We start from the raw sequence: 22,092 nt of genomic DNA, 5'->3' as shown, positions 1-22,092 counted from the left end.
TTTTCATAAACCCACGAGTGAAAGCTTTTCCAGTGCTTCGTAATTAATTTTCAGCTGTTGCCCTGAACTTCTTGTTATTCGTTACAGGTTCAAGTATTTAGTTTAAAAATTGTAACTTCTTTTTTTTTACTACTCAGGGAATTTCCTATCGCCCTAATTGAAAAGGAGATTGTGGGACAGCTAGATTGAGTATTGTCGTTAACCTTTTAGATGTAATGTGTTGCAGAGTGCAGTACAGTATATATTTTTTGAAAATGTGAAGGTCACCGTGTTGGCAGTTGGTGCTTTATGTTTTCGCTCAATAGACAGATTTCTTGATAAAGCTGCTTTTGACCTGCTGAGCAAGAATCTTTTGAATAAAAAATAAATAAATGTGTATATATACGTATATATATACAATATTATGAGCATTTTTATTCAATAAAGATGTTAAAAAATCTGTATTCATCATATTAAAAGCCTTAAAAGAATTTCCTTATATATTATATATACTATATTGTATTATAATATTATATATATTAGCATTTTTATTCAATAAGGATGTTAAAAAATCTGTATTCATCATATTAAAAGCCTTAAAAGAATTTCCTTTTATATTATATTATAATATATTATATCAAATGTATTATAATTGTACATATTATATTATATTGTATGTTAAAGGCCTTAAAAGAAATTCCTACTGACAACCTCCTGTAGAAGATGAATATTACCGAACATTTATCGCCTTTTGCTCCGTGTGATCACGGTGACTCGATAAGCGCGGAATGTAGTCTAACAGGCCATCGTCTTGCTTTCTCTTCATCTATTTCATTTGGGGCTGATTAAGGGCTTCACACAGCGATGGCGGACGAAGCAAGAGCAATATGCGGCTGGATGACGATTGATTTCAGAAGCCATCTTTGTTTCATCCCGTCTCTGATACCCTATCTGTCTGTGTGTCAACCTTCATAGAGCCATGTGAGATCAAGACACCAGACTGAGCCGTGCTTTGAATCCGCGGCAATGGGGCCGTTCAATCACGCACCAGATAGGAAGAATGCCCTTGCGGAACGGTAAAACTTTTTTGTTATTGTCAAAAGAAACTCTCAATTTCACATCTAGGCTGCCTTTGTAGTTTGCACTAAAGCGTTTTTAGCGGAAAATACATTCAAGTCAAGACAGAGAACAGAGCAATAACGCCTAAATGTCATTCAAGTGAGTTCTGAGTGAAGAAATTCAATTTCTTCCTACTTAATATGCTCAACAGACACCGGAACCACTGACAATGAATTGGACTGCTTAAATCAAAGTTTGATCCAGTTCCAACAATTTAATGAAACAATCTATGTGCATTTGTTCCAAAAAGACACACCATTATTCAACGAGAGCCCTAATCGGAGTTAAAATGCTGCGACATTTTTTCACCCAAAAATACAAACCCCTTTTTCAGTTTGTTTTTTGTAATTGGAATTTTCGTCAAGACAATTAGTCAGTTTTAATTGAGCGTCACGCTTTGAAGTCACATCAGGAATACTCGCCCTCATGTTTAGTCAAACGGCAACAAAGTATTGCTTTGCCTACTGATGTCTAAACTTTTGGAATCAGCAGCCCCCGCTTGTCCAATGTGAAGCCGTGCGGACTGATTTGGCAGAAAATCTTTGAAATGGTAATAAGGTCAAGGCGAAGCAAAGGTTTTCATGAGCAACGCTCTGGATTACATAAATGTAATGATGGGCTGCAGTTAGCAGAGATTTTTTTTTTTTAAGGAGAATCCTGTCTGCTCTATTCTGCATATATCCCGCATATTGTTTAGATTGATTTCACGGTGTCATAGCAACATTTCCCATAGCCCCATTCGAATCTGGAAGTCATCAGTGCACCTTCATATCTCGCCGTGAAATGATCTCACATTTTAAGCATCCCCCCCTATCCCGCTTGATCCCCCCCCCTCCCCAAATAAGTCACACTGTTCAAACAAGCAAAGAGAACTACTCCACCGACTCCAATTGTCTGGGTTTGAGCTGCACTGACGCTGCACTTGACGATTTATTATAGGCACCTTTCCCCGAGTGACCGATAAGCATTGTGATGGATGCGTGATTTTTACCGTGCCAAAATAGCTTTATCTCTCCCCTCCAAGCTACTATCTCCACCAAGCTGATGAGCTGTGCTTATTCTCTCTTCTCTGATTTTTTTTTTTCTTTTCCCCTTCACTGTTTTTTTCCCCTCCCCGCTTCTCCCTGATGGCAACGACTCTAAGCCCTTTCCTCCAAAGAGCCAATTTCAGCAGGAACAAATGTATTCTATTATTTACTGACTTGGTTTTCTATTCGCTTTGTGGATTGTTTGATTCTCGCTACTTTATTTGTGACTCTTTATCTGGTTTGTCAACAATGGCGTTTAGATGACTTGTCAAGCACGGGCATTTGTGCGGCAGTCTCATACGTTGATATATTTTATTTAAAAAAGTTCGTGTGAAAATTTAGTAGTAGATTGTACAAAAAATAAGTGCAAAGGTTGCCACTAAAATTGCAATCAAGAGCTTTTGTGCATTTTTTATAAGTAACACAATCAAAACACATTTCAAGGATTTTCTACTAAATAGTGGATTAATATTCGTGCAATATCCAAATAACCTCTGCCTTTAAGCAACAGAAAGTTTTCCTTGTTTGCATGAAAATCTCACAATGCCTTGTTTTTGTGAGTCAAATGTAGATTTGATGAGGAGACTGCCATGAAATATTTACTTCATATATAATTGAAGATGAAAAGCAGAGTGATGTATTTTCCATTCCACTTGAATTAATGTTGTTTTTATTTTCTAAGATTATTTTTTTTTTACCGCTTCATTTCGATTTTGTATTGTGTACACAAATTAGCATGCAAAGTAACACCAGCAGGCATGTTGAAAGGTTTTTTTTTTTTATCTCCTAGTTGTTATTCCGTTTCATTATCCAGCTTCCAAATATCAAAAGGTTGTGAAAGGTTCAAGAACTGCATAAGTATGTCCCTGAATAAATCCAAGTTCTGCCCCACATTTTTTTGACAGATTGTCCGCTTCACTCATCATGAAGTACACAACAAAATCCAAACATTGCTAGGAAGTCCCTGTGTTGAATTTGATGAGATCTCCTCAAATCTTCTCTACTCTTGCAATTGCATATTTGGCATTTCCGGTTGAGTCCCACGATAACAAAACTGTTTTTTTAGTAGATTAGTAGAAGAAAAAAAAAAAAAACCAGATCCAGATGATTTTACTTCATGCAGCCACTTGACGAAACAGAATACAACAAAAACTTTTTGGTGGAGGCTACTTTGTCTATATAATGTACCTTCAGATTATGTGTATATTTATTTACCTTAAGGGCATACTCATCAAATGCATATGTTAGGGATATTTACAAGATTGTGTGCGAAATCTAGAACAATAACATGAAAAAGACGTTCCTACTTTGAACACCAAATTGCCTTTTACATCAAGATATAAACAACTGTTTAAACAGACACTCTAATCTGGGCCTCCTGGACCTCACTCGTGCCAGTGTCGTAATCCATCCTTCTGTGCTTTCACGTACACACTCGTCAAATTTAATTTCAAAGTTTTTCATCTGCCAAATCCAGATGCATTTCGCGGCTTAGACTCGGGGATCATGCTGTGGTTTGGAGAAAGAGCTGGTAAGAATACTATGTCATTAGTGAATGGCAACACACTGGGTTTACGTTTCAGTCTGCCATGAGTCCCCAAAAATGTGGGCCGTTAAATAAAGAAGAAAATATTGTATATCGCTGGTGTCAGGCAAAATACTCTCCAAAATGACTTCTCAGGAGTTGGTCCAAATATTAGCATATATATATATATATATATATATATATATATATATATATATATATAATTATTATGATTAAATTATCATTTTTACTCAATAAGTATACACTTCAGAAATTTTAAATTAAGATTTAAATTCACTTGGCCTGACTCCAGCGATCTTTTTCATTTGAATCCATTCAGGCACTCGAGTCTCAAACTAGATTAAAAATGCAGAATAAATTATGTTTCAGAAGTTTTGTGTCTGCAGCAATTTGTAAGCACCGTAAATTCTTTTTCTTTTTAGTTTGTGAGATCATAGCAATATGGAGATCTTCCAATTTGCCTTCATAACTACTAAGTGTAATAAACTGTATTTTCTTGGACGGATGACTAATCTAAGAAAACTGAGCAAAGATAAGAGCAAGTGTGATTCATAATATGTTACATTTGGCTGGTATGCTTTCTTTCACTCAGATACACTTCATTTACACTTTAAAATGAAAGTTGTTCAAGCAGGAAATAACCGGGTCACTGATTTATAACCATGATGAAACTGTGTTGCCATAATGATAAGAATTCTTACAACATATTTTGTTCTCACTTTATTTCACTGTTTATTTATCTCGGAGATGACAACAGCAAGACTTTTTTTGACCTAAGATTGAGTTTTCCATACTCACAGTTAAGAATATGAGACTTATATAAAGAGACGAGTAAAAATTGTTCAAATACTTTAAAAAGACGAATGGTAATAAAAATTGCTAGCAATGTCTCTATTTTTTTAAAAGTGAAGACAATTTTTAATTATCAGTCGACGCAAAATTTGTCTTGGCGGGCCACATAAAATGATTTGGCGGGACTTATCTGGCCCCCGGGCCTTGAGCTTGACACCTATGTCACAAGCCATCCATTGAGAGATTAAAGACAAAAAATTCAAGTCATCATGTTTTATAATAAATATAGATCTCTGCTCTTGAAATAATTACTGCAGTCAAAGTGCAAGATCAGCTTTTTTTTAGACGAAGAAGGAAACTGATGTTTTTGTTCAGTTGTAGTTCAATAGCAATTGTTCCTTTTGCTTGCAGGCCAAATAAAAGTGCAACCATTGAGAAAATGATCGTTGTCATGCGGTTGAGCAGCTTCGCATGCATTTATATTCATAAGACGCCCAAAAAAAAAAAAAAAAGATGCACTTGAAGGCATCTCTGACTAAATGATGGAATCGTTTGCGCGTGTCCCTGCCTAACTTCCTTTTCGGGTACACGCCCACTTGAGCATGTCTACAATGTCGGAGCGTGGGGGATCGACGGCCACTCGGTGTGCGGTAAACAGGACATGCTCGGAAAAGTGGGATGATGGCCAGTGGACACAGCTGAGGAGGCAGCTGTGAGGAGGACAAGCAGTGGTAGGAGGGGAAGATGAGAGAGGGAGGGAGGGAGGGAGGAGAGCTGAACACTGTGGAGGGCAGAGTGCCCTGACAACCCAGAGTGGGAGCTCTCCAAGCTTGACAGATGGACGGACAGAGCTGCACCCTGCTGACAGGCTCTGACTCGTGATGCCAGGGTGAGGGAAAAGGCAACTTCTTATTTTATGAGCAGTGTTGCCACTGTTTGAAAAAAAGTCACTTTCCTAAAACAGAGGATTCAATCAACGTTAACCATCTGTTAGATCGCTTCAAAATAAGTTAGCCCAGAGTAATAGTCAATGTTGATTAAAATGACTTGCAATTATTCAAATTTGCATTTTGATCATGCTACACTTTCAACTTATTTCCACAAATAGAAGCCACTCCGTCCTTGGTTGTCATGGTAACAATAGCCAGACTCAGCATGACATTAGACAGAGTGCCCTCACAATGGATTACCGTAATCTTGGTGAGACGAGAGCTGTTTATTATAAAATCTATAAAGATAATTATGACGCATATTGTGCAGGAGTCGTCAATTGTTATCAATCAAACCTATTCTGGGGGATTTCCTTTTTTTTTTTTTTTTAAACTTACTTGCTGAAAACTTCACTTTGAGGTGTAAAACACCATTCACACCTCTCCTGTCCTGCAGGGACAAGCTGTGAAACAGAGAGTGGAAATGAAAAAGAAGGCGTGTGGGAAGAAAATAAGAAGAACTGGTTCAATTGATTCCATGAGCAACGGGACCGCGTCCCGTCACACTTTTCCGAAGCTCCCGGCTTTCGTTAGAACATACGAGAAGACCCTTGACTTTTTTTTTTGCTCCTCGGTTTCAACTGAAGGTATTTTCATGGCGACTTTTCCGTGCCCATCTCACTCTCTTATCTTCTACCCTGTCACAAGTGCTCAGCTGCAGGGCGAGGAACCTGAACTCACTTTTTTCTTTCCTCAACTGGAAAACTCTACTCTTCTCTGCCATCTCGACTATTTCCTCCCACATCAACAGCTTCCATTTCACTTTCACCTTCGGTTAATGACTCCTGCTCCCCGTCACCTCTTTCTGTCCCTCACCGTCTTTTGTTCTTCCTTCTCCCGCTTGCTTCTTTTTACTTGAGTGCCATTTGATGAGGCCTGAATTGAGAGCGTCTCTATATCGGTGTCGTGCAGCAGTGCAGCCAGGAGTGGATGTCAAGGGAAGAGACAGGCCCCCTTTCACATTAAATATCATCTGACACCTAATTTGCTCCACCTTCTGCAACGATGATGGGAGGAAGCGGATGGGACTGTTCTCTTGCTCGCAGAAAATATTGTTCTCCCTTTTCTTCCTCCCACACTTTTTGTTTCACAAAAAGTGCTGTGGAATTAATGGATCAAGGCAAAAGCTGTCGGGAACGGTGATGTGGTCAGACTTCTACCAGCAGTCACACACGGAACAAAATCAACCGAGAGTGCAATCGTGCCACTGACGATAAGTGAAGAAATGCCCCCCCCCCATCCCACACCTTCACTTCAACCCATTTTGCCCCTTTGCCTGCTCTCTGTCGCTAAGTTGTCACCCTTCGGCTTTGTCTCAATACATCACATGGCTGATTTGGCAGTCAGATCATAGGTTCACAGTAGAGCTACAGGGCAGTGGCCAAGAAAATAGCACTTTGGGCCAGGCTCCGTTGCAGATGCAAATTGAAAAATGAATGAGACCCGACAAGTCTCGCTGGGAAATCAATCTCATGGAATTGGTTTCCAATATGGAAATGCGGCGAAGATGATCACCTGGAAATATATGCGGCACACCTCTGATGTTTCATTTCTGAGCTAATAAATTGGTTTGTCCTTTGGGATAGGAAACCCGGGTAGTTAATATCAAGCAAAAGCTTATTTTGAATCCATAGCGGCTATTAAAATTATCTTTATCCGTCACACCAAACTTTTCATGGTTGTCATGTATTTTGCCAAAGACCTTACACGTCTCAGTCGAGTAATTTGCATTCCCGGTGTCAGTTTGACAATCCCACAATGAATTCAAATGTCATGCACATTGCATATGCATAAATGATACTCTGGAAGCACAGTTCACTGCCAGAAAGCACAACAATTCACAAAAACAGAGGAGACACCACAGAAATTTTGTTGGGAAAATGTACCGTATTTTTCAGACTATAAGGCGCACTGGACTGTAAGGCGCACGTTCAATGAATGGCCCATTTTAAAACTTTGTCCTTATATAAGGCACACCAGACTATAAGGCGCACCATTAATGCATCATGTCAGATTTTTAATCCAAATCAAATCATTCTCCATTTTTATCTTTTTTATTTCAACTTCAGACGCAACAGATGACTTTATAATCACAAAATAATGATCCATAGTCTTTTTGATTCATGATTCATAGTCTTCAGCGGGCCACTTATGATTGATTTCATGACACAATGCTTGGGGCCAGTTTAAATTTAGGAATTTGGTCCATATATAAGGCGCACCGGACTATAAGGCGCACTGTCGGCTTTTGAGAAAATTTTAGGTTTTAGGTGCGCCTTATAGTCTGGAAAATACGGTACTTAAAAGCGGACAACTATTTAATACCCTCTGTTTTCTTCTGCAGCATCACTAACAGCATCTTCTAATTTAACTCATTCACTGCCAACCCAATTTGACCTTATTTATGTTTAAATCTATAAAATTTTGATCGAATATTGATTTTATCTTCAATCTGCCATATTTGTCATTTATTTCCCCCCCCCAAAAAAAAACATGCTCGAGACCAGAGCTCCCACTTGGCCATGATATTATTAACTCCTTTGATGCCTTCTGTTGTTTTCCTCCAAGCGGCTGTAATTGTCAAGCAGTCATCCCCCCCCTGGCGGGTTTCCAAACCACCCAGAGAGCTCACCCGCCCTCAAAAGCATCAATGTCTGGGAGTTCATAACAACACCTCCCCACCTCTATCTCAGCCATTTGTTTCTGCCACTCTAACACGGACATAACTGCTCTTAATCTCTTAGAGGGAGTCAGCCATTCTTGGCATTCTTCACCCAATCCATCACAAGCTCTGTTGGAAGGAGCACTTCCACAACCATCCCCCATTGTGGGTACGAACTTGTGGCACTTGCCTCGGTTGCATTTTGTGTCGGAGTTCCTTTTGCAATAATGTGACCCTTCAATTTTCCTTCTGTACCTTTTCGTTGGATGCTTCTGTCACATATTGATGCCAACTGAAGAAAACGTCATTGGGCTTTTATATTGGAAACGCTTTTTACTCTCTCAAGAGTGACAATAATCCCCAACGCCAATAATTTGCTCGGTGACCATCTCTGACTTTTGACCTCCCTGCGGTGCAGACGAAGCAAATAAAAGAGTAAGAATGACAGGTCTCTCATCACGCGGACATTTATTCTCATGTCTGCAGTCTCTATAGAGTTATAGACGATGTGTGGATTGGTGATAAATGCGCGAGACAGCATGAAAGGGGGTGGTAGAAAGAAATTTCTTGGACTGTGTCAAAAGCGGTTAAATCACTGCACATTGGAGCAAAGTGGCACTTATAGCACATAAACGTCACTTGCAATGAGTCAGGCTTGGGTGGCTGGCATAATATCCATTTTGACGTGTGTGTGTTGTGAGGATTCAAATCTGTATATTTAGTCACATGGTCTCATTTAGTTAACAAACTTGAGTTACAGTCATGCAAATCATAAAGCTTTTGTATGACAACTTGTTTTGGAAGAGAAATGCTTTAATATGGCCTCGGAGGGGGTGTAATTTGCATTTGATATTCACAAATGTAGTAAATACATAAATGCATTCTCAGCAGGGGGAATGTTGCTGTCCATTTCAAATGACATCACAGCTGCTCATGTTTCATGGTGGATTCATTTGATGGATCAAGAGAGGTTGAGCTGCACTCCGCTCTGCTGTTATAGACAAGTTGGGTGACGTTGAATGACTAACACGACGACGTCGTGATTTGACGTTGTGAAATTACATCGAAGCGTGAGGCGTGTGATTTTTCCAGACGAGTCTTTCCTCTGTTCTCTGGGATCTCTGGTGGGAGGCGTTCGGATGTAAATAGACAAGCGAGGACGCTTCAATTATAAAAAAAAAATATGGTAAAGTCTTTTTGTCCTTTTTTTTTTCGTAATTGTTGAATGTAATACAGTAAACCCTCGTTTATCACAAATAATTGGTTCCAAAAACCACCCGCGATAAGTGAAATCCGCAAAGTACGGTCACCAACAAGAAGTACTGGGCAGGCTAACGAGTTAGCGAAAAAATGCCAATTCGCAATTGTCGTAACACGCGAAAACGAACTAAAGGAATGTAAACGAACATTTGGAGCAATACTACATTGTCCTAAAGGTTAGACACCTGTTTCCTCAATTTAGAAGTTTTATTTTGACTTTTAAATGTTTTTTCTAATTTGGAAAAAACAAATCCGCCATGTAGTGGAGCCGCGATAAACGAAACGCGAAGTAGCGAGGGAGCACTGTATACCTTTCTAAAAATATAACAATGTTCTTCTACAGGAGCTAAATGTTGGTTTACAAATTTGACAGTGTAAATATTAACAAACAGCTTGAAAAAAAGATTCCCTCAAGAGACTCCGGCAGGATGTCAAGAGCGATGGCTTTGCCAGACTTATGTTGCCGAGCATCTGTACGGGAGCTCAAGCACGTGTGTGCATGCTGTTTATTAATAAGCACGCATGTTTGCAAAACATCTGCTTTCCTTTCCACTATGAATATCATAAGCTGAGGTTAAAATAACTAATACAGTTAGCCATTTGGAAATAGTCAAAGATTATACTAAGTAGCATATGTTTAACACATGCACAGATTAAAGCCACTGCTAAAAAGGTGCTCACATTTTCCTACTTTTTACAGGAAATTAATCTCAAGAGAATGAAAACTACTTGGACATTTCATATTGCAACTGCCACAAATAAATATCATCATTTTTTTTAAATTATGGGGCGCAAAATAGTAAAAATAGTCTATAAAATAAGCTTCATGTAAATACTAAAGGTGTTGAACCCAATTAGAACCGAGGAAAAGTGAATGCAAGCTGGTGCTCCTCAATAGAGTCAATTATAATAAGAGTGTGTGTGTGTGTGTGTGTGTGTGGGAGGGGGGGGGTGTTCAGATGAGCCATTTGGGACTCATGTTCACCAGAATTGAGACTATCACACAGCAAGTGCCCAGGCCATATAATCACGGGGCATTGAGAAGCGGACTTTAATTGGGAGCAGATTCTGTTCATTTTGACTTCAATTGACCAGCAAATGTAGAAGACAATACTAGCAGCACACTTTGGATCTAATTTGATTCTTTATGTGCCTCAAATTTGTTCCTACGCAGTTTATAAATTGCTGCCAATCCCACATTTGGGTTTATTGTTTGAAATTGGCAATTCTTTTTTGCAGTAATATTAACATATATTCAGTGTTAATTATATTATGTTCATATTTCATCAGTGGAAATGAATATTTCTCAAACATGACAAATCTTCATATTTTATTGTTATTGTAAGATTTTTTTTTGTTTTTATCTTCACTCGTTAGTAAACTAGCTTTAAATGAGTGAATTACCATATCATCACACAAACGTCCGGATGGCAAAAGGAGAGTTTTTTCCAATGGCAAAAAGTAAACAAACCTTTACGTCTTATTTGACAACGTGGTTACGAAAAGATTTTAGGCTTCTTCTCTACTACCATAGTTGAAACAGTCAAAAAGAGACAATCCTTTTCTGTTTGATTGACATTGACCCCTTTTGAAACAACCCCTTCCCCCTCACAAAAAAAAAAAATTAGAAGTATGAATCCCTGCACCATTTGTCCGTTAATCACATTCTTTCCCCTTCTTCATTTTGCATCTCACTTCACCACTACTCCATTTGCAGGCCAAGGGTTCTATTGATTTACACCCCTAACATAATCACTTCAGTAACATTTCCCCGGCAGGTACTTTTTTTTTTTTTTTTTCTCCATGATTCATAGCCAAGCAGTGAAATCTCCCGGTTGCTACTAATGAAGCATAAGGTCAGCCTTTAATCATCACCCGCTTGTGTCGTACAAGCACCTGGCCTTGCTGATGCAAAGCAAAAGAAAATAAAGATGCAATCTGTTGCAAGATGAAGGCCGTCAGAAGGGAAAAAGACATGTTTACGTTCAGAATGTCAAGGATCATCTTTGTATCATCTTCTGTAGGAGAGGTAATAGTAATGACGAGATGATATCAGAAAATGGTTGATTGAAATTGATGTGAGCCAATTTTGGGACGGAAATTTGTTATAACGTTTTCCAGCGACCGGATTGTCAGATCAGAGTGAAATAAATTTAGGAACAGCTAATCTAATAAATTAATTAATCAGCAGCTAAAAAATATTCTGGAAAGCCAACTATTTGCTTAAAAACAACTAAAGGACTGAAAGTTTCATAATATGTCCCTTTTAATAAATTTGTGTGAACCTAGTAACCAAACTTGGGTGCAGACCAAATCAGATGATGTGTGAATTTTCACCTGAATTGAAAAAGAAAAAAAAGACGATAGACAAAAAATTCTTTATGTAGATAGATAAATAAACAAACAAAAATCAAACATATAAATGAATGATTAAATAAATAAATAAATAACATTCAATATAAATAAATGGAAACAACAAATATGAATGCTGCAGGAAGCCAGAATACTTGACAAATAGAGCTGATAATGTGACCACTAAAAAAAATAAAAAAAAAACATACCACCGACAAGTTGGCTAATACGAAATTCTCCAGCATTCGTCTCTTTCATTATATTTTCCATATATATAAAAGCTTCTATTCACATTGTCTGACCCCCGTGAAGCACTTTAATACGAGAAAGTTTTTGATTGAAACAGTATGTTCAGGGCCCTGGCTGGCTCAGCTAATATCTTCAGTCATTCACAACTGCTGTGCAGCCATCTGCTTTCTCTCACGTTTAAATAAACCCGTGCTGTGATTCACCCTAAAATAAATATGAAAAAATAATAGGAAATTTGAAAAGAAAACATACCATTAAGGATATGTACCAATATCTAGATGGTTATAAGCATAACATTGAACTGAAGCATTTTTGGCCTTTGTTTTAAATGATACCTTCAGTGTGGAAAATATTTTGCATTGAATAATTTCAAGAGCTATTTGGTAATATAAAATTGAAAGGAGCAGATTTCTCAAATGTAGTGCCATTGAATACAAATATGACTGAATAAGCAATTTTATTTTTTTTCCTCTTCAAATGGTCCAAATTTCCAAAGGGCTGTTGCAGACACAAACCGTTTAAGGATATGATTTGAGGCTTAATTTTGAATTGCTGACAACCTAAAATTTCAGCACTTCAAATGTCTTTCCAAACTAGAATACATTTATACAACTCTTGACTGATCCATTCATGAAGTGCATTTAATTATAAAGTCCACGGTCTAATTTTGAGAAAACTAAGGATTTTAAATGTGCCTGATAGTCTGAAAAATACAGTAAAGGCTGATAAAGTAGTCTAGTTGTCGTAACTCCTGTAATGTCTGGACTACAAGATGCTACTTTTTGCAAAAGCTTTGAACCCTGCGGCTGATCAATGGATCTTTCATGATTTTGGAAATACAGGTAATAGAAATGAGGACATTTAAAAAACCTGCGGCTTATAGTCCAGTGCGTCTTATATATGAACAAAACAGGATTTTACCCGAATTTTAGCTAACTTGTATTCAGTTGGCGCTTATACTCCGCAAATTACGGTAGTCTGAATGTTTAAAAGCGACAAACATAATACAGCAGGTCAGATTTTAAATTTCCCTTGGACGACAATGATTATTTCCCTCCTATCCAACTCTGGGTTTACTAGTGGACATTTTCAATTAATCAGACAATGCCTTTTTCCACAGAACGAACATTTCTTACACAATAGCACACAGTTCAGGCAGAGCAACTCTATTGTACATTCAACACAAAGAACTTTAAGTGAGTCTCCGGAAGCTGTGAATGTGAGTACAACATTGGCCTTGAAATGAGTTTTGAATGCCGATCTTACACCTCATCTGACAGAATGAACTCTCATAGCTCCAAGAGGCAATAACTGGTGAGATTTCCCCAAAGGTTCCGATGTTGGCACTGAAATTAATTGCACAGTTCTGAAGATGTCTAAAAAGCATTTGCGTTGTGATTAAGGAAGCCCCGAACGCCATCTCCCTGCAGGTTTATACTGACGTTGGGTAAACCCACAGCGCCGCCCGCATGATGGCCTTGGAGCCTGACTGACATTTTAAAACACACGGAGAGAACCAGTATAGTTTTCATCCTGTCCAATCATAATACTCAGCATGCATCTCGCTGTATTTGTTTGTGGGAGGGGGAAAGAAACATGTCAATATATCAAACAGCACAAAGAGTTAGCATACTGTATCATTTATGATAACGTGTGTTACGGAGGAGCGACAGCAGAAAGCCTTTTGAATGAGTCTGTCAATGGTAAGAGCAGATAAGAGAATATTTACGATAGCGTACACAGCATCTGACTTGTGAGTCAAAGCAAATGGAGCTGTTGCGTGATTTTAATCGTTCCTCTGTGTCAACCGTGCTGCCTCAGCTTCTCGACGCTTTAAAATGACAGCAGCGATATGATGGAAAATGTAGAGAGTCGTGATATTGGGCTTTTTTTTTTTTTTTTTTTAAGACACGGCTTTCAAATTTATGATGTGGACAGTAATGTCATTTACCTCATTTCCTCTCATTTAAATCGATTCTTGTAATTGTTGGGAAAGAACAAACTTCAGAGAAGGATTTGAAATTGGTTTTCTTTTGGGGATTATCATATTTAAATCGGCATTCAATAATATCAGTGTAATTAATCGGATGGTAGAATTTGACTGTAAACAACTTTTTTTTTCAGCTCTGTAAAAGAACAGCTTAGCCTTCGGTCTGTATTGTACTCAACTGACTGACATTTCCTGACTTGTAGTGTAATATCTATTTTCTATTTATAAGAGTGTTTTCATTTACAAGGTCTCTTTGGAAATAAAGAGCTCTTTATCTGGGTTTGCCCTTGAATTTTCCAATTAATCCCCAGTTACGTCTCACTACACATTTGCCTTTAATAGCAGTACTGGGATTATACTACCTGAACACTTGCATTGAAGCACCAGGTAGTAAAATCCATTTTGGGAGAGAAAATATATCTACAATTAAAATATTACATTGTGCCTATAGCAAGGTAGCACTTCACTCAACAACGGGATCCTCAAAGAAGGCTACCGGGATTTCTGTCTTCTCTACCCCTGCTGGAATCTTCAAAAACTTCACCAAAACATTCCGCAATGTCAACTTGAAATAAGCCGACACCAGAGTAGCACTGAGAACAAAGACGAATCAAGGGAATGAAGGTGACACTGTCTAAACAAAGTTCTGACGACTCTGAAATAATCGGAACTGTGCTCCAATGCTCCTGCCCGGCATGATTCAAGGTTAATTGTGTACATAGGGACATTTTGTTGCGCTACCCAGTAAGTTATGATGTGTAACAATTTTTTTTTAGACAGCTGACGTTCCACTAAAGCTTGACCACCCTCTGATCAGAACCATAATGGTGGTCTACACAAGATGAGACACCTGAAAGAAATCCAGGCATCTCATTTATCATGTAACCAATCGGTTATCTCATGGTGGCCATTTTGTGCTCCGAGCTAAGCAAGATGATGGCAGTTGGCGTTTCTCAGAAGTGTGACATAAATATGAGAGACTTAAGATATGGAGACTCAGACGTTACGTTCACACACAGAGTTATTTTCCTTTGCTTCACTTGCCAGAAGATTTTTCCCACCATTTGCTAATGATTGAGAACCTTGAGACAACAGGCTGCCATTTTTTTTTTTTTTTTTTAATTTATCCCCCATGTTTATTTCCTTGCGGCACTTTTCAGTACACATTAGTTTCCATCCAAAGCTAAAACCGTCACCTTTCATAATTCTTATTAAATGGCCGCCAGTTTGGAAAATAATTTCACTCTTGTTGGTGACTTAATAGCACGGTGTAATTATTTAAAAATAATATAAATTATTTCCTTTATACAGCAAGTATTTTCCATCATTTTTTTATGCCTGTGCCACATTCTCTCCATCTTGCATCCAAGACTAAGATTGACAGAATAATGGAGAATTAGCCTGTCTATAAAAAGCTCCTGAAGTCACTCAGGAGGGTACACCACAGCCAAATGACATTGAAAGCAATTACCGTATGTTTCAACACTCTTTTCAGAGGAAGGACTCTGTCTCGAGGACCACTCACCAACCATGTGAGATTGATTTGGTTCACATTATCCTGCCACACCGCAGCTCCTCATACCCTGCCATGTTATATTTTACTTGCAGGATAAGCTACCATATTGTGCAATTCAAGTGGTGGTTCTAGTTTGAATGAAGTACCGTATTTTCCGCACTATAAGGCGCACCTAGAAACCTCCAATTTTCTCAAGTGCGCCTTATAATCCGGTGCGCCTTATATATGGATTTGTGGATGAGGACTAATTTATTAAAGTAAGCTTTACGTGTTTATTTTGTGTGTTTTGTGAAATTAACGTTTGAGCAACGTTGAGTAATTGATATATTATTGTTTTCACTATTTCAAGTGTTACTATATTGTGATTGCATTAACGTTTGAGCAAGGTTGAGTTATTTATTCTATGCGCTTTATAATCTGGTGCACCTTATAGTGCGGAAAATACGGTACTGGTCAGGAAGTCACACTGATTGGAATCAGAGGGTTGTGATAATACAGACTAATAGCGGAGTGCTGCTAGGCGTGGTTCCTTTGCTTTTCGCCGAAGTGACTTATACCGCAGAACAGTAGTCACACACGGGCTGTGTGGGAAAACAGTCTGCTCTGCATCTGTTCGGCAGCCTGCAGGAGAAGAAGGAGGTCACGGAGTCATCAGTGCCCCAGGGATGATGTCATCCTGCTGCGCTCTGAACCTCCACGTGTCCGCCATGCCTCTGAGAATATACCTCGTCACATCGTCTTGCTGAGTCAGCAGTGTTCTCTGCGTTCTCAGGTTCTGATCTTTCATGGGTTGTCAGGCTTGTGATTTAACTCGATAAATGATTGACAAATAAAAACAGTTTTTAAATCATCTATCCACTTCAGTTTTTTTTTTTTTTAAAGTCATGTTTGTAATTGTTGTCAAAGGGAACGGATGAATCACTGGAAACAAAACCGTGTTGCCACAAAAAGGGAATTGTATAAATGAGTTATATTGGTATCTATTAAAATGTACGAAAGTGTAGTGTTTGGTGGAGACGGGGTCATCTCGTGCCAGTTTTCCATGAATCACACGCATGCTGCATGATGAAACTTTTGTTACCATGGATTTTATGTTTGTTTGCACAACCCTGATCCAACTAAGATGAGAGAAATTCTGTGTGTACTTGTTTGTAGCTAAATGTATGTTTTGGAATAGATTTCTTGCTTCTAGCGGGTTGAGGAATGCAAGTTTCCAGCTTTAAGAGCAGCCAGAATTAACTCCAAAAAGTAGGGGCAGTAAAAAAAAAAAAACAGAAAGATCCACGAAGGGGTGGTGCATCAAAAGCTGCACATTTGTGTTTAATTTCACACAACGATTCCTGAAAGCGGATCAGAGAAATTTCACTGGAGGACTAAATTGGCACCTTAGAAGGTCTTCACCCTATTCTGTCGTTCCAAAGAATAATATTTTCTTTCCTTGGAAAAGAACATGTTTGATCAGGCTTTTATAAGAGTCGAGGATAGTCACAGAAGATGCCCCCCCTCCCTTTTTTTTCTTACCACGGTTGCTTTCCGTTCATTACAGCTGCTCTCCACCGCTGAGCAAGGAGTAAAAAAGAGGAAAAGTTTCTCCACCAAGGGCTCAGATGTGGGCTACCATGCCAATAGTGGCCTCGATTCTTCATGTGTAGGGTCAAATTATATTATACTTGGTTTCTGCTATGCTCCTTGATCCACAAAGACAAGTTGCCCGCTGGTGGGAATCCAACTCAGGAATGTGCAACCCAAGGAACATTTAGATATAATTTTGGCAAAAGCATCAGAGAGGCTTGTTAAAAAAAAGAGTTTGTAACTGCCGGTGGATTGTTAAAGTAAGGCCATCCCCTCATGATGCAGAAGAAACTGAGGTATCTGTTCTTTGTTCTCATGTGGAAGCCTCAGATGATTTACACCAGGGGTTAGGGCAAGGGAATTGAATGTAGGCGAGCTCGGAATTCCAACTGCATTATGCATTTCCTTTGTTTTTGAACGTCACTCGCACATTCTGATGATGGACAGTAGAGAGTGCTTTGTGGTCCAGATGAACTCCTTGGAGAAAAAATGGACACGACCCTGTTTCCTGCTTGCATTGTCCATGGGCATATCTATCCTGTTTATCCAACCTGAATACGGTGCAGAAGAATGAATAGCAACTGCATCATGGTGACATGCGTTGGATGTGGGAATTTTTGGACTGATAAGGACGACGTAACCTTTCCTTTGTTTGTTGCTGCCATTTTCAAGAGGCTCAGGATGTCTAGCAAGGGGCCAGTAAAGGCGCCAGCTTGATTACCTCCACGAGACGGGATCGAGACCTTAACTTCAAAATAAATATAAATATTCCCGACCATCACAGATATATATATCTTTTTTTTAAATTTTATTTTTATATATGTTAATTTATTTATATTATATATATAAACACAAAAAGATATTAAAGTTATTATGACCTGACTCAACTGCTGGTGGCAACATAAATAAAAAAATATAAAATAACATTCAATATATATAGGTAGACGGATAGATAGATGGATAGATAGATACGTAGAATGTTATTTTTATTTTTTTATTTTATTTATGTTGCCACCACCAGTTGAGTCAGGTCATCATAACTTTAATAATACCTTTTTATATATATATATATATATAGAGAGAGAGAGAGAGGCCTTTCGGATAAGTTATTATTGTTTTTTTATTGTCAGTTATGTCTCTCAGTCTGTAAAGGAAATACAGCATGAAACTCACTCAAACAGCCTTCAGGTGGTGATTGCTACATGGCGTTCTTCTTTCTGTGCGTTGATGGGTTACTGGGCAGAATTTATTGCCGAATGAATTATAAATCACTGCTGCGCTGACCTTTCTTTGCAAAATGAAACTCCAAAGAGCTCAATTTGGGCAATATTATGGGATTTCTTTTTTAGTATTTACGATGGTGACGTAAAGCAGCTGATGGTTAAGGCATGTGTGAATTAAAGTTGTGGGCGGAGTACACTGCTTTCTTCATTAAACCAAATAAGTGGACTTCGTCAAAACTTTATTTCATTTTGCAAGGTGTTCTACAAAGTCCAATTTCCACTTAACACATAATCGCAGATGTATTCAACGATGTTACGTGCACATGATGTGAGAGAAATATTTTGGCTTTCCAACTTGTGGGGAAAGAACAATTTCATTGGTGGCTAAGTCATATTACACGGTTGACCGCCGTCAACAGCATTAACAGATGCAATGGAATTTTATATTTTAACTAGATTTGATTCGAAATGAATAATGAAAGGTCTGTTTCGAAAGAGGAAAAAAAAAATGAGATTATCCCCAAGGGGGGCATTAACTCAATTTCAAGGCCATCGACTAAATTTTCTTGCCGAAGCCCCCTTAGTAGACTCCACCGTCAATGACAAGGTGATTAGCAAAAAGAGCTTTCATAATGTGGCCAAAGTTGACGGTCCCTTTCAGACAAGTCTAGTAAAGTTCGGTAGGTTCGCTTTTCTCATTAGCTTGGGAGTCAGCTTCGATTTCCTTCGCAAGTGCTGAGTGGCAGTTGAGGGTGACTGTTCTAAATGTAAATCATGGCTGAATGGAATTACACCGACAGTCCGACATCTGTATTTTAATTGGCCCCTAGCCACCGCCACCCTCCTTTCCAGCCCCGAGCAAAGAGCTCCCGCAAAAACCCTAATTTATAGCCCTGGCTTAAGGAATACACCCCATTTGTGTGTGCAGAACAAGGGTGAAAGGGCCTGTGGACTACATGGCAAAAACAATATTTAGCAGATGAGATCACTGCTACCATCTCATTGTAGCCTCAGCATGACAAGACGTCCCAAAAATATTTCACTTGGCCACTTGCAAAAGATTTGATGTTTGCTTTGACTCAAGGTGGCTTATTTTTACTCCAGCCTATCTGGCTGCTAATTGTGAGCCGATCTGGACGGAATGTTTTGTTTTGAGGAGAGGCATTATTTCAAATTAGTCAATTTGTCCAGTCAAGTGTGTGGTCACCGGGCCCACACAGCTGGAACTGAAACACAGCGGAAGTAACCGGAGAGGAAATTTGATGAATAGAAAATCGATTCTTGTGGATATTAAAACTGTGTGGCCGTACCCGGACCATAAATAAATTCAATGTTTTTGTTTTTTTATATATAAGCTACCGTGTTTTCCGCACTATAAGGCGCACTGGATTATAAGGCGCACCTTCAATGAATGGCCCATTTTAAAACTTTGTCCATATATAAGATGTATACATTTGGCCCGTGGGCCAGACTTTGGACACACCTGCTGTAGTGGCTCAATATTGGTCCATATATAAGGCGCACCTGATTATAAGGCGCACTGTCGGCTTTTGAGAAAATTGGAGGTTTTTAGGTGCGTCTTATAGTGCGGAAAATACGGTAACTGTCTTGGCTGCGTGTTGCATTTGGAGGGTAGGGATTAGTCCGATTCCCTGCTGATGGAATGTGTGGCACGGCTCCAGTGCTCTGTAATGCAGACAAGCGAGTATGACAAACAAGAGGTGAGCAATAGCAACATGAAGTCCTGCTGTCCAACCACAAGCAGCAGACTTCTGGCATACTCAGCCAAAAGAGCTCAGGCTGCGGTCTCAAGTGAATTTGTAGTATGTACTTTTTGTGTACTCCCTTTATTGCATGTATTTATTTCCTTGATGGTTTTTTTTTCCACCCTCTAATCTGCCATTTGCTACAGGATTTATATTCTCTGTATTGAGTACACCCAGAGAACCACTCAGTGGAATAAGTCCATTACTCACTCAATTACTGGAACAGCACATCATGCTGGGTAGCCTTTGGGGAGAAGCAGGAAGGAAGGTCTTGTGGCGACTGAATGTTTTGAGTCCGTCAACGGTTTTGACTAAATTCAGCTGCCAGTCTTCTTAGAACTCGCCTTTCCCTAACCAGGAAGTTTTATTAAGTATTACACGTTTAATTTATGTACTGGTACATTGTGATTACTGTATTTTCCGCACTATAGGGCGCACCTAAAAACCTCCAATTTTCTCAAAAGCCGACAGTGCGCCTTATAATCAGGTGTGCCTCATATATGGACCAATATTGAGCCACTACAGCAGGCGTGTCCAAAGTCCGGCCCGCGGGCCAAATATATATATCTTATATATGGACAAAGTTTTAAAATGGACCATTCATTGAAGGTGCGCCTTATAATCCAGTGCGCCTTATAGTGCGGAAAATACGGTACTATTAACATGATCTTCTCTGGTCATCGTGTTGTTTTTAGTTAGCACTGTTTGCTTTGATACATTAATTACACCACTGAAAATTTGATTTATTACGGGAGGCTGCTTTCCCGCAGAGTCTGGTGAACAGCTTGCCATTGTTGCGATATGTGCGATACACCAAGAAGCAAATCCGATGGCCCATCTCGTATTGTACGAAAACATATATGCAGCGATCGTGTGTGGAACGATTTGCTTTGTGAGGGATTCCTTGGAGAAAAAAGCCGGCATTCGTTGCTCTCAGTTTTCATTTGAACGGCACAGTGAGGGCAATCAAACACAATCTTAGTTTTCATCTTCGTATTAAGTGAGCCAGACCTTCCGTCCAGACATCTGCTGCTGTCGACTCCAGGTCAGGGGCCTCCCGCTCTGGAGAGGAGATATTAGAATGCAGAGAATGAAAGAGGTATAAACAGGCGGAAAAAAAAAAAAAACTGTGAGGAAACTGGGGGCTCGTAGCGGTACACAAAGCATTTGTATGGATGCAACATAAATCATCACAGGATCAAAGATAATAGATAATGGCAGTTCCCACAGTCTGCTAAATCAAACTGATGCTTCTTCAGTCTGTTGAGTAATTGCAGGGAGGGTTGATCGGATTTCTCTGGGGCTGCCATCCAAATGGAAAGAGAAATTAACATGCTAAGGGTGCACTTGTTGCAATGACAGAATTTTAGCAAGTTTTTCAAAAGACAATCTTAAAATATATGTGACTCATAATTAGGTTGATTAGCACAGCCATTTGAAATAACTTTTTCTCTCAGGTCTAATTTCAAATATTTGTTTTAATTTAATATCATTAATATCTGTGTTTTTACGGTAGAGGTTAATCTTGGCCCAAAGTATTTTAGCTTTTTTTTTTAATTAATTTAATATAATTAATATCTGTGTTTTTACAGTAGAGGTTGAACCTGGCAAAAAAAGTAACTATTTTAGCATCAACAAAGGTCTGCTTTCTGTCTGGTTCCATGGACTTCTTCCGTGCGGCATAAATATTTGTCTCAAACAATCCTCCCTAACATTATCGGACAATGGGGGGGATGTTTTCACAATGACAGCGAAATAAACCAATAGCTGAGCAAACATCAGAGCCCTCGCTCTGTGATATTGAAACATTTTAGCCACGACTACCCAATCCACTATTTTTCACGTTATAAGATTACAGAATTTATTATTGTTTTCATTTTTAAATTTTGGTTCTTTGTGTTTGGTTTTCTCAGAGATGGGACCAAGTCACACATGTGCAAGTCTCAAGTATGTCTCAAGTCTTAACCTTCAAGTCTCAAGTAAGTCCCAAGTCATTTTTTTTCTTGGTTAAGTCAAGTCACAGATTATGTCAAGTCCAAGTCAAGTCAC

General features: G+C 38.9%; 1 long non-coding RNA gene across 11 annotated transcripts in view; it reads left to right on the top strand.

Moving 5' to 3' along the window:
• LOC148381711 (uncharacterized) overlaps positions 1-22,092 on the top strand; it is a 99,520-nt gene that overhangs the window by 230 nt on the left and 77,198 nt on the right. For 10 of the 11 annotated variants that reach the window (XR_015854351.1, XR_015854348.1, XR_015854344.1 and 7 more), the window contains exons 1-2: positions 944-1,055; positions 21,957-22,022. This is a non-coding gene — a long non-coding RNA (uncharacterized LOC148381711). Of the gene's footprint in view, positions 1-943; positions 1,056-21,956; positions 22,023-22,092 lie in introns of those variants that run through there. The other variant, XR_015854343.1, reaches the window with a different exon arrangement.

Source organism: Syngnathus floridae, chromosome 19 (genome assembly GCF_059516105.1).
Source record: "Syngnathus floridae isolate MCC-2025c chromosome 19, RoL_Sflo_1.0, whole genome shotgun sequence".
Classification (NCBI taxonomy): Eukaryota; Metazoa; Chordata; class Actinopteri; order Syngnathiformes; family Syngnathidae; genus Syngnathus; species Syngnathus floridae.
This window is presented reverse-complemented; position numbering and strand designations above follow the sequence as displayed.